Here is a 12,739-nt window from a genome sequence, read left to right as displayed (position 1 = left end):
GTCATAGTGGATATTAAGGGTAATTATTTGATCCTTAACATTGTTATTATAACCTATCTTATATAAGATTTTAAATTGTATATCATTTGATGATGAAAAAATCTCATCAATATTACCCTTTATATTGTTAAAGTTCAAAAACCTAGGGTTATATTGTAATTTCAAGGACAGACGGGGGTCTTCTTCAATCAAAATTGTGAGTCCGAAAAGTTTTGAACTGAAAGGGAAATTCCTATGGCAAACATCAAATTTTGGTGAAAAGACGAGGGTATTTATACAGAAGCCGTTAACGAGGCATCAAATTCAAATGGTTTATTAAGGTAAGTGGGAACCACATCCAGCTTTCTTTGGCCTTTTTGTACATCAATGACATAATGTTTGAAACAAGATGCATCGTACTATTTTTGGAAAATGGGCTAAATGACTATGTCCCCTGCAAAGTTTTATACAAACCCACTTTCCACCTATTAACTATTAAAAATCTAAATACCCACTCGTTTATTAAATTTCATTAATATTAACTAAAATAAAATTATTATTTATTAAAATATTTAAAAAAATAAAAAATTTATCATATTCTGCTCCTTCACAAAGTTTAAAAATATAACAAATTTCCTATCACCCAAAGTTTAAAAAATTAATATTTCTTCTTAGGGTTTTTCCAACCACCATTATTAGTAGTTGGAGATGAGACGACGACATTCTCTTTCCTTCTGGTTTCTCTCTTACTTCTGCTCCATTTTCAGTCGTTACTGATAGAGTAAATCGATCGATGAAAACTGCTCTTCGTCTTCAGACGAATATGCGATTTATCTTCATTGAAGATGAAAATAATTCATTGTCTTCATCGAGAGACAAAGAAATGCCTTTGTCTCTAGCTTTCATTGGTCGAGATTGGCTAGAAATTGCATGGGATTGACAAAGAAGCTGAGAGGGAAAGAGAACGTCATCATTGCGATCGTCTCTGACTATCAATAACATGCTAGAAAAACCCTTTGGAAAAATATAAGTTTTTTAAACTTTGAAATAAGAAAATTTGTTAGTTTTTAAATATGGGATGAAAATTAGATAATTTTTTTATTTTTTAAATATTTTAATAAGTAACAATTTTACTTTTAATAGTAACAATGAAATTTAATAGATTAGTAAATATTTACAATTTCGATAGTTGACAAATACGAAGCTGGGTTTGCATCATCCCTTGGGTGGGAAATAGTCATTTGGCCTTAGAAAATTTAGGTGCAATTCTTCTCTTCTCTTCTGAACCATCATATTAACATAACATGCTAAGGAAATATTGCGTCATAACATAACCACTCTAATAATTAATGTCCATGGTATTTTCGAACCGAACGCAACATTTATCGACATTGGTGAAATGACCATATAACAGGCTCATCAATTTTCGATGAGCCTAAGTTTTTTTTACCCTTTTTCATAAATACTCATCTTTTAAAAAATATAAACAAACAAATTCTCTATTTTAGTTACTTTTACTCTTGTAAAAATATATTATTTTTAGGAATGAAATTTATAACTTAAATTTTCTAATAATCCAATGCTTTAAATTTAAAGCCAATAAACTAAAAATATATTAATTCCGATCTCAACCACTCATCAACTCTTTACATCATTGGATTAAAATAATAAATGACAAAATTTTAAGTGAATAATTAATTAAAAATTTAAATCACAACATTTGAACTAGACATGTTAGAGGTGTTTGGTTGGCGCACAGTTCGCAGGGGCCGACACACACTATAGTAGTCCCAGATTGGCCTGTGGACCATGCAGGCCATGTCACAGGCTGTGAAGTTCAGCCTGGCACGATACTGTGCACTTTTTTTTAAATTTATTAATTATTTTAAAAAATTTATTATTTATTTATCATTATATAGAAAATCCAAATAATTTATATGAGAATCTAAAAGTATTCATTAATGTTATGAAAAATTAAAAAATAATAATAAATTTATTATTAATTTTATGGGAAAGCCAAAAGATAATGTAAAGAATCTAAATTCATTAATTATTTGTCATTATTCTTATGAGAAAAACTAAAAGATTGGTATAAAAAATCTAAAAGATGTAACAAAAGATGATAAAAAATAAAAATATATAATTGATAGGCTAGCTCCCCAAACGCCTGCAAGTTGGATTGTTAAGGACCCCGCACGACACAACCCATTGTAACATGGGCGTGTTGTGGGCTTATATATTTTTACGAGTCAATTCAATATGAAGGCCCACAACTGTGGACTTTAGGCCTGACATGACTTATAGGCCCGATGGGTTGCATCGAAGTCAGCCCGATATGACTCACCGCTGTGTCTAATCTAAATTTATATTTAAAAGTTGGAACTCAAGCATCAGATTCCAGTAAAATATTCAAAATTTAGCTTAATTAATATCAAACTAAATTAGTTGTAATAAGACAGTAATTTTGTATGGTAAAGAAAACATTACAATACATTTCAATTACCAAGTATATAAAAAAGGGCCAAAAGACTTAATCCCATCCAAGATTTAGCGTATTCCCAAATTGTCACTTGTTATGTTTTAAAAACATAAATACTCACTTAGTAGATCTATTAAATCTAAAGGTAAAAATATTATTTAAACAATAATATTAAAAAAATAAAAGTTATCTTATTTCCTCTGTTAGTTTAAAAAACTAACAATTTTCCCTTACAAAAAAGTTTTAAAAGTTACATTTTTCCTCTAGAGTTTACATTTTTTTCCATATTTCTCTAGCTACCATAACTGACCAACCTCTATACTGGCGTTCTTTCTTGTCTCCCGACGAGGATGAATCATCAACCAACTGAAAGTTGGTCAACAATTCATTGACATAAATTTGTGCAACACACAGATTTGTTCGACTGATGCACAAATGATATGTATATTTTATACACACATTTATAACTTTTAATTAGTTCGTTTTAGACAAATTTTGGTTTGTTTTGATTAATTGTCTTAATTTTAGTTCTCTTTCAATGTTTAATCTTATTTGGCACTTTGAATAATATTTTTAGGCGATTTGATAAGGTTTGGGCTTGATCAGGACAATAATTAAAGGATCAGAAGAAAATGATGTGAATTGTTAAAGCGACACAGAAATCAATTATAGTCATAATCGATTCAAAGGAAGATTTAAGATTCAAGCTCTAAGATCAACTTAGAGAGGATCTACCTTATTAAGCTTGAAGACCCAAAAGTTTTCTCTAACTTTTTCTTCTTGATAACTGTTTCTTCTTTGATTTGAACATGATCAATCTTCTTTAATTGATTTTCGTGGATTTGTTGTGATGGCTATGAGTAATTAAATTTTCTATTTAGGGTTTATGATGGATATATGAATCTTTGTAATTGTTATGGATTTTTGATTTAATTTAATATTGGTGAAGTTTTGATTTAGTGATTGTGAGCTTATTTCTTGCTTGTTGTTTTGGGCCCAATATCTAGTTTGTTTGTATATTAATTTTATAACATTAAAAGATGGATAATCAATTAGTTCATGCAATTTCTAAACTTGAAATTTTTATTTAGTTCCTTGTAGATTATGTGACCATCATAGAGGTTTTTAATGGGTGTTGATTAAAACTTGACCATGAAAATAGGTAATTTCTTAATCTTTATATGTTTAATCAACTTTGAAAGAAGAATTTCAAATTACAAAATGAACTAGTATTTAATTCCCAATCCCTGTGAGACTAACATATTTCTATACTACTTGGTTGACTTGTGCACTTATGAGCCATAGGTAATAATAGATTGGTCAAACAAAGACTGTATTTATTTGTCTACTCGATTTGTGCATTGGCCATTGCACAGATCGACCAAACAACTATACGTCACATAGATTTATGTTGATGAATTGTTGGTCAACTTTGGGTTTGCCAATGATTTGTCCCTGTTGGGAGATGGGAGGAAGCGTCAGTATGGAGGTTGGCTAGCTTTGATGGCCAGAGAAGCAGGGGTTAAAATGAAAACCCTAGGGGTAAAGGTAACTTTTTCAAATTTTTAAGTGAGATAAATGGTTAGTTTTTAAACTAAAAGGTGGGAGAAAATGAGATAAAATTTTATTTTTTAAATATTATTCTTAAAATAACGATTTTACCTTTAGATTTAATATATTTTATTAACTTAAAAGTCGATTGACGGGTATTTGATTTTTCAAACTTAGTGAGTGGGAAATTTGGGAATACACTAAACCTTAGGTGGAAATAAGTCTTTCAGTCTAAAAAAACCTACTCATAATTCTTAAAAAGATTTCATTATAGTATATTTCTATTAATATGAAAAAATATTCCTTAATAAATTAGAAATCTAATTAATATTTAAATTAAGGCCAAATGACTATTTCCCACCTAAAGTATGCTGATTTCTCACAGTTGCCCCTGTTAACTTTGCAAATCCTATTTACCCACCCATGACTAGTTAAAATTAATGGAACCCTAACCCTTGAAAAATTTATTTCATTTTCCCCCCTAAAAGTTTAAAAACTAATATTTTCCTCCTTAAGCCAAGTTTGAAAAAATCACATTTCCCCCCGTAGGGTTCAATTTTAATATGTTGTCACTCTTTTCGACGTCATCACCCACCGTCTCTCCTTTTCGACGGTTCTTCTTCCTCCGATGACCTACCTCAACATCATCCCAACCCCTCTAACATGCAGAGACGTCATCTGAGAAGAGAAATAGTCTTCTCAAATGATAAAGACAGACTGATCAATCGATCTCGCCTTCATCATTTGGGAAGATAAGACGACTCGTCTTTCTTTGGAAAGATGACTCATCTTCGTCTGGGAAGAATCTCATCTTTGTTGTCTGGGAATACGAACGTCTTTCCAAACGATGAAGACAGGATCGATTGATCTCATCTTCATCATCTAGAAAGATGATTCCTTTACCTAGAGTACGTCTCTTGGTCGTTAGAAGGGTTAGGGTGGAGTTGAGGCAAGCTGTCAGAGGAAGAAGAGCCGTTGGGAGGGAGAGATAGTCGACAATAATGTCAGAGAGAGTGACCGGATATTGAAACTAAACCCTAGGGGGGAAATGTGATTTTTTCAAACTTGGTTTAAGGGAGAAAAGTTAGTTTTTTAAATTCAAGGGGAAAAATGAAATCATATTTAAGTTTTTTTTTAATATTAAATATAACATAACAATTTTACCTTTAAAATTAACAGATTTAAACTGTCATGGGTGGGTAAATTAGATTTTCAAAGTTAACAAGGGGAATTTTGGAAAATCAACATACTTTAGGTGGGAAATAGTCATTTGGCCTTAAATTAATTATAGTCACAAATAACATTTATTAATCTCACCAACTCACTATGAGCCACAATAAATAAATAAATTTGATTTCTAAAATAATGGGGTTATTAAATAGACTTTATAGTAATACTATATATTGTAGCATTTTAGGGCGTTGTTAACCGGTAGCGCAATGGAATTAAAAATTTTAAAAATTATCAAAGATCCTAAAACTCATTTAGGATACCTATTTTAATGCATAGATTCATGAGCATGTTAAACACACATAAAGTGTTTAGAAATTATACATGCGTTGTTAGCTCCTCAAAGACTTCACATGGCTAAAGATCACTATACAATCCTCTTGAGGTGACGCCTTGGTATCCACATAGAGCAGAAATGAGAGGTGATCTAGAAAGAAGGTAGCTAAGGCTTCTATTGGATCTTGGAAATTGGATCATGACAAAGTGAGAAAAAGGTCATGATAATGGAAGCTTACGTCAACAAGGTTCTAGGCATGAAGATGTGTGTTTAGGATATATGTGTTAGCTTGTTGTAAAAATTTTTGACTCAAACTAAATATCTTTATTTATAAGGTGAACATGAATCCTAAGTTAGTTAGGATTCTAACTACTTAGGTGATAAGGTATCCAAGAGTTCCTATTAAATTAAGACTTTTAATTTATTGAAAATTTTAATGCATAGAAATCCTAATGAAATTAAGATTCTAACTTAACCTAAATTTTCTATAAAACAAGGACTCTAAAGAATCCTTGTTTAACTAAAACACATTTCCTATGAGTTAACTTAGTCAGTTGACTCACATCCATCATTTGGTCTTGCTTAGTTAGACTTTTAAGTGGGTCCAACCAAAATGATGTAGTGTATTTGCATGATACCACATGACACTGTGCACACCAAATGATTCCAGTTAAAACACATTCATACGTTTCTCTCTTTTCATAATTTCAGGATTGTCGTCAAACAATCCTTGCCTTTTAGTTCGTATCAATCCCTTAATGCATGTGACTCATAAGCTCTCTATCAAATCGATAATTTCTAAATTTAGATCAAATTTAGACATAGACCAAGATTGACCTTTAGCAAAGTGTCACGTTAGTCAGGCGATAGAGTGTCAGTGAGCATCTTTATAAGCTTTTTCAACATCACAGTTACGTATAATTTAATCTATTTCTTAATCGATATCTCTTGAGATTAAGACATAGAAGTGCATAATCTCAATAGTTCATTGATATGAGTTGATACACATTAATGATGTACACAAATTAGGGTACAAACTCATCTCACTATGGCCATAGATTCAAATAATCATGAATGTCTTTTAGCATTTGCATATGAGATATCTTCTCCTATGCTAAAGAATAACAAATCCTTTATTGATTAACCATAGTCTCTATGCATCAACGATATGGTCAATCACTACCTTTATGATATTCCTATTATGACGATACGTTGGATAGTGTCAAACCATACCGATTCTTACATGAGACGGTCTGAAAAACTCAAGTCAAAGGATCACATACACTTGTGGTGTTTAGAGGATTTGTTCTATAGTTACTAAAGTAACCATTCATATGGATATCCTCTAGTAAGGTTAGTCTGATGAACATGTCTATAACATGCACCCATGTGTTGCTCTAAGCTATCAACAAATAGCGTCGACACATGAGAACTGTCACCATCTTTAGGTGGGGTCACTCAACTTTATGATAATTTCATCACCATAACATGTGCCTTTGGTCATTATAATGTCGGATTGTGGACATTTCTAGAATGACCATTTAATGTGTGCATAAGGTTCACACAATTAGTCGTCTGATCCCCTCGTCACAGTTCTATCATTCTAAATATATGTTATTCACACAATCATATAATAGACAAACATATGAACTAAATAACTATAAATCCTTTTATTAATTAATGAGATAAATTACAATTACAAATGTCAAATCAATTGGCTTTAGGATATCTACCCTAACATATACAAACTGTGATGGTAGTATCTGATTAAATGATTTTGGAATGAAGAACAAAATAAGTAATCACATTACCTAATCAGATGCTACCACCTTAATTTTTACAAATAAGTTTGTTTAATTTGTTTGCACACATAATTTTATTCAAGATTATTTATTTTTTGGCCTAATATTGTTAGGAAACATTTTAAACCATATAAAATCTTTAAAAAATAAAAAATATTTATGAAAGTAACAAAACATGCATATGTAATACAAAAGGAATTCACAAACATAGAGTTTATTACTTTTTCCCATTCACGATTGTACATTGCAATAAGGGTAGTTTTATCTTTTCACTTTCATAAACGATTGTACACACTTTCTCACAGGCATTCATCGTGACTTATCCTTAGTGTCACGAAAGATTGCACATACGCCTTGTCCATCTGTTTGTCGAATATCAACATCTCTACCCTAATCGACAATAATTATGCATGTCCTTTGCATGCTCATTCATGCATATATAGAACAATAATTTTTGGTATTGCATGATTGTTCATGTCCTTGGAATGGTTGCTTCTATGACTCTAAAATGAACAATCTTCATTGTCTTTGTTAGATTTCCTCACCAAACCAATCCCAATCTATTTTTTTTTGGTTTCCAACATAAATATAATACTAAATCAATTTTAGACATGCATTCAAACAATAAATCCCTTTTCAACCATAACTCTAACACCAATTATAATACAATATAATTTGAAAAATATTATGTCACCTCTAAATCCAAAAAATATCATTCTAACATACCATACATATCATATAAAATCTTTTTACAATCATTCAATCCATAGATCATCATATTTCCATAATACATATTGCTTTTGACTATAAATCTTTTCATATAACATAAACAACTTGGAAACTTTGAACTTTTACTTATGTGAGCTTTGCTAGATATATTCTATGTCAAATTTCACTTGTCATCGTTGGAATCCTCTCTCATTGGCAAGAATATGTAACACCCACAATACAGTCAAGGGTAAAATAGTCTTTTCTCTTAGAGTTTTGAGCTTATGTGAATTTACATGGATTAAGTTTGAGAAACAACATTAAATTTTGGATTTTTAAGCATATGTACAATTATATATGAATGGTGCACACTCGTATATGCATTACCACGTTAGCATATTGGATAAGAGTTACATAGGAAATTTTAAATGAGGAGCACGACTGTGCAACTTATTATGGGAAACACATTTAAACCAAACACATTACTGTGTAATTTGAGAAGAGATCCCATAATATTAGTTTTTGGTCTTATCCCATTTTTAAGAGCAAGAGAGATGAGATTGATACTCCATTTTCTAGTGGTAGGAGTCATTTTTTGGTAAGGCAAGGTAAAAGAAAAGTGAAGAGAAAGAAAGGCTATTTAATAGTGAATTCTTTCATAAGAGCCCAAGCAAGTAGGAACCCAACTATATTTCTTTTAGGCATGATTTGTAGAGTGTTTGCTTAATATGTGTTAGTTTAATTGATTTGATGTATGAAGCATGAGATAAGTACATAATATGTGTTAGTTTAAGAGGATATATTTCATAGATATTAGAGCAACCATCTATATAAAGTCCTCTTGGTGGGTCAGTCTGATGAATAAGTCTATAACGTACACTTATGTGTTATACCAAGTTATCAGTAAACAATGTTAACATGTGAGAGCTGTTATTATCTTTCGACGAGATCATTCAACACTACAATAACTCTATTAGTATTACCCATACCTTTAGTCATGGTAATATTAGAGTTACGTACATTTTAAGAATAACCACTTAATATGTACATAGAGTTCTCATGATTAGGTGTCAAACACTAATCCCCTTGTCACGGTTCAACCATTCTTAGGATATTTGTCTAAGCATATATTAATATGCTTTATAGATAAATAATGACATAATAGATTACAAATATAACCTTTATTAATGAACTTGTATCATTATAAGGATTGGTTTTAAGGCGCAAACCCTAACAACCAGCTGATCTGTTACGACTGGTCAAATTTCTTATCTTAGTACCCCTTTATATATTTTGATTTATTATGAAACTACTCATTATTTTATAGTTAAGAGCTTAGTAGAGAGATTAAGGGTACAACTAATGAAAGTGGCTTAAAAAGTCAAGATAAAGTGACCAAATGGTGGGTCAATGATCAACAATGAAATGCTTCTGGGACAAACTATAGAAGTTAAAGATAAGTAATTAGTAGTGGATCTAATAGTTTTTAACATGTTAGATTTTGATATGATTCTAGGGAGGGATTTTTTGGAAAGATAGGGAGTTGAGATTAATTACCAATATAAAAAGGTTTGGTTTAGTCATAAGGATAGAGATTAGTTTGATATTAGTGAGGGCACATTAGGAGTATGACGATCAATGCCGTAAAGGTGAGAAAAATGCTAAGAAAGGGGTTCACAAGTTTTCTAGCTCATGTGACGAGTAAAGTGGAGTCAAGCCTAAGTATAAATAAGATGCCAATAGTTTAAGAGTTTCCAAACATTTTCTTGAAAGAGTTACCATGATTAGCTCTTGAGTGAGAAGTTAAGTTCAGTATAGAATTGACATCGAACATAACAACCATCAAAGGCACTCTATATAATGATCCCAACTGAATTGCAAGAATTAAATAAGCAACTCCAAGAGTTACTTGATAATGGGTTTATAAGGCTAAGTCCTCTTATCTTTGTTAAGAAGAAAGATAGATCCATGAGAATGTACATTGATTATCGAAAATTGAATGAGGGAACAATGAAGAACAAGTACTTTTTACTTGGAATTAATGATTTTTTTTATCAATTGGAAAAAGAAATTACATTCTTGTAGACTAATCTAAGATCGTGATACTATCAAGTAAGGATAGTTGAGTACAATATATCCAAGACTACCTTTTGTAATAGGTATGGACATTTTAAATTTGTTATAATACCATTCGGACTAATGAATGTCTCTATGGTGTTTTTAGATTTTATAAACAAGGTGTTTCATGACTGTCTAGATAAGTTTATAGTAGTGTTTATAGATGATATCTTTATGTACTCCAAGAGTCACGAGGAGCATGAAAAGTACCTAAGGTTTACTTTACAAACGTTATGGGAGAAACAACTTTATGCAAACTTTTTAAAGTGTGAGTTTTGGCTTGATAAAGTTCTATTCTTAGGGCATGTAATACTAGTAGAGGGTACTGAGCAGAAAATTAAAAATCTTCTTCACTTTTGATCATAAACAGAATACATTAATATAGTACAAGGTTCATGTCCTATTTAAGAAAAAACTAATTCCTACTAATCAGACATAAACTAATCAAATCTGTCTAAATTAGAATCACAACTGTTAGCTAAATTAGGAAGATTATAATCAGCCAAAATTTTAGTGATTAGTTGTCAATTAGCTATTTACAACCATATACAATCTCCTAAATAAAGAATCCAAAATTCTTTAACACTCTCCCTCAAGTTAGGGAATAAATGTTTTCCATTCCCAACTTGCTAGTAATAATTCAAAAGGTTGAGTTGTCCAATCCTTTTGTGAACACGTCAGCCATCTGATCATTTGTAGGAACATAAGGAGTGCAGATCAATCCACTTTCAATCTTTTCCTTGATAAAGTGTCGATTCACTTCAACATGTTTTGTTCTATCATGTTGAACCAGATTGTGGGCAATGCTTATAGCAGACTTGTTGTCACAATACAACTTCATAAGTCCATACCATTTAACTTGTAAATCTTCTAAGATTTTCTTTATCCACAAGAGCTCGCAAATTCCTTGAGCCATAGCACATAACTCAGATTCTACACTTGATCTAGACATTACTGATTGTTTCTTACTCCTCCAAGTTACTAAATTTCCTCCAATTAGAGTACAATAACCAGTGGTTGAACATCCATCTGTGAGGGAGCCAGTATAGTCTGTATCTGTGTAGGCTTCTACAGTCATCTCTGTTCCTTTCCTAAACATAATTCCTCTCCTAGGGATAGCTTTTAAGTATCAAATCACCCTATATACAGCTTGAAGGTGAACATTCTTGGGGTCATGCATGAACTGACTCACCATGCTTACAGCATATACGATATCCAAATGTGTGTGAGATAGGTAAATCAGTTTTTCTACCAACTTTTGGTACCTTCCTCTATCAACAACTTTATCATCTTTTGCTTCACTCAACCAGTGATTTTGTTCAATTGGCATATCAATAGGTTTGCATCCCATCATTCCCGTCTCTTGAAGGAGATCAAGAATATACTTTTACTGGCAAACGAAAATACCTTCTTTAGACCGAGCTACTTTGATCCCTAAAAAATATTTAAGCTTGTCAAGTTCTTTAATCTCAAATTCTTTTGCAAGTCTAGCCTTAAGACTCTGAATTTCCTCATCATCATCACCTATTACAATGATATCATCAACATATACAATCAAGACTGTGAGTTTCCCTGCTGCCGAGTGTTTGAAGAAAAGTTGTGATCTCCTTGACTTTGTTTGAAGCCAATACGAAACATTACTTTAGTAAACTTTCCAAACCAAGCTCGAGGTGATTGCCTAAGCATGTAAAGTGCCTTTCTTAACCTGCACAATTGATTATTTTTGAAATATTTCTCAAAACCTGATGGAGGTTCCATATACACCTCTTTTTCAAGATCACCATGTAAAAATGCATTCTTGACATCAAATTACTGTAAACACCAATTGAAATTAGCAGCCAAAGATAAAAGAATGCGGATAGTATTCATCTTAGCTATCGGAGCAAAAGTCTCTTGATAATCTACCCCATGAGTTTAAGTGTACCCCTTGGCTACTAACCTAGTCTCATACCTTTCTAAAGACCCATCTGCATTAAACTTGATTGTATACACCCATTTACATCCTACAAGTTTCTTATCTTTTGGATGATCAACAATCTCCCATGTACAATTTTTATTAAGTGCACTCATTTCCTCATTCATGGCAAGTTTCCAATTCTTGTCCCTAAGTGCCTCATTGATAGTTTGGGGAATAGGAATGGTATCTAATTTAGTGAGGAAATAACGGTGTTTATGTGAGATTCTATCCAAAGAAACAAAGTGAGAAATAAGATGTTGTGTACAATTTCGAACTCCTTTCCTAACTACTATAGGAACATCTAAATCATCAATCAATGGAGAGGGTAATCATTCTAATGGGAGTTTAGGGATGAATTTTGGATGATAAAGTATGATGGGTTGAGCCAAGGGCATTTTGGAAAATATGTAAAAGTTAATAGTAGAGTCTCTTACTAACTGAGTGTTTTATCACTCATTCCCTAACTTTCATACATGCAAGTACAAATGATTGTAATAGTTATTGGGTGAGTTATGGTCAGTAAGCGTAGAGTCAACATAAGGGTAATTTGAGCATTTAAGCTATTTATGTTATTATTTAGTTTATGTATTTAGATTTCATTTTGATGTATTCTACTACACATTATGAGATGTTATGAA

Source organism: Mangifera indica, chromosome 17 (genome assembly GCF_011075055.1).
Source record: "Mangifera indica cultivar Alphonso chromosome 17, CATAS_Mindica_2.1, whole genome shotgun sequence".
Taxonomy (NCBI): Eukaryota; Viridiplantae; Streptophyta; class Magnoliopsida; order Sapindales; family Anacardiaceae; genus Mangifera; species Mangifera indica.
Note: the sequence above shows the minus strand (reverse complement) of the source record.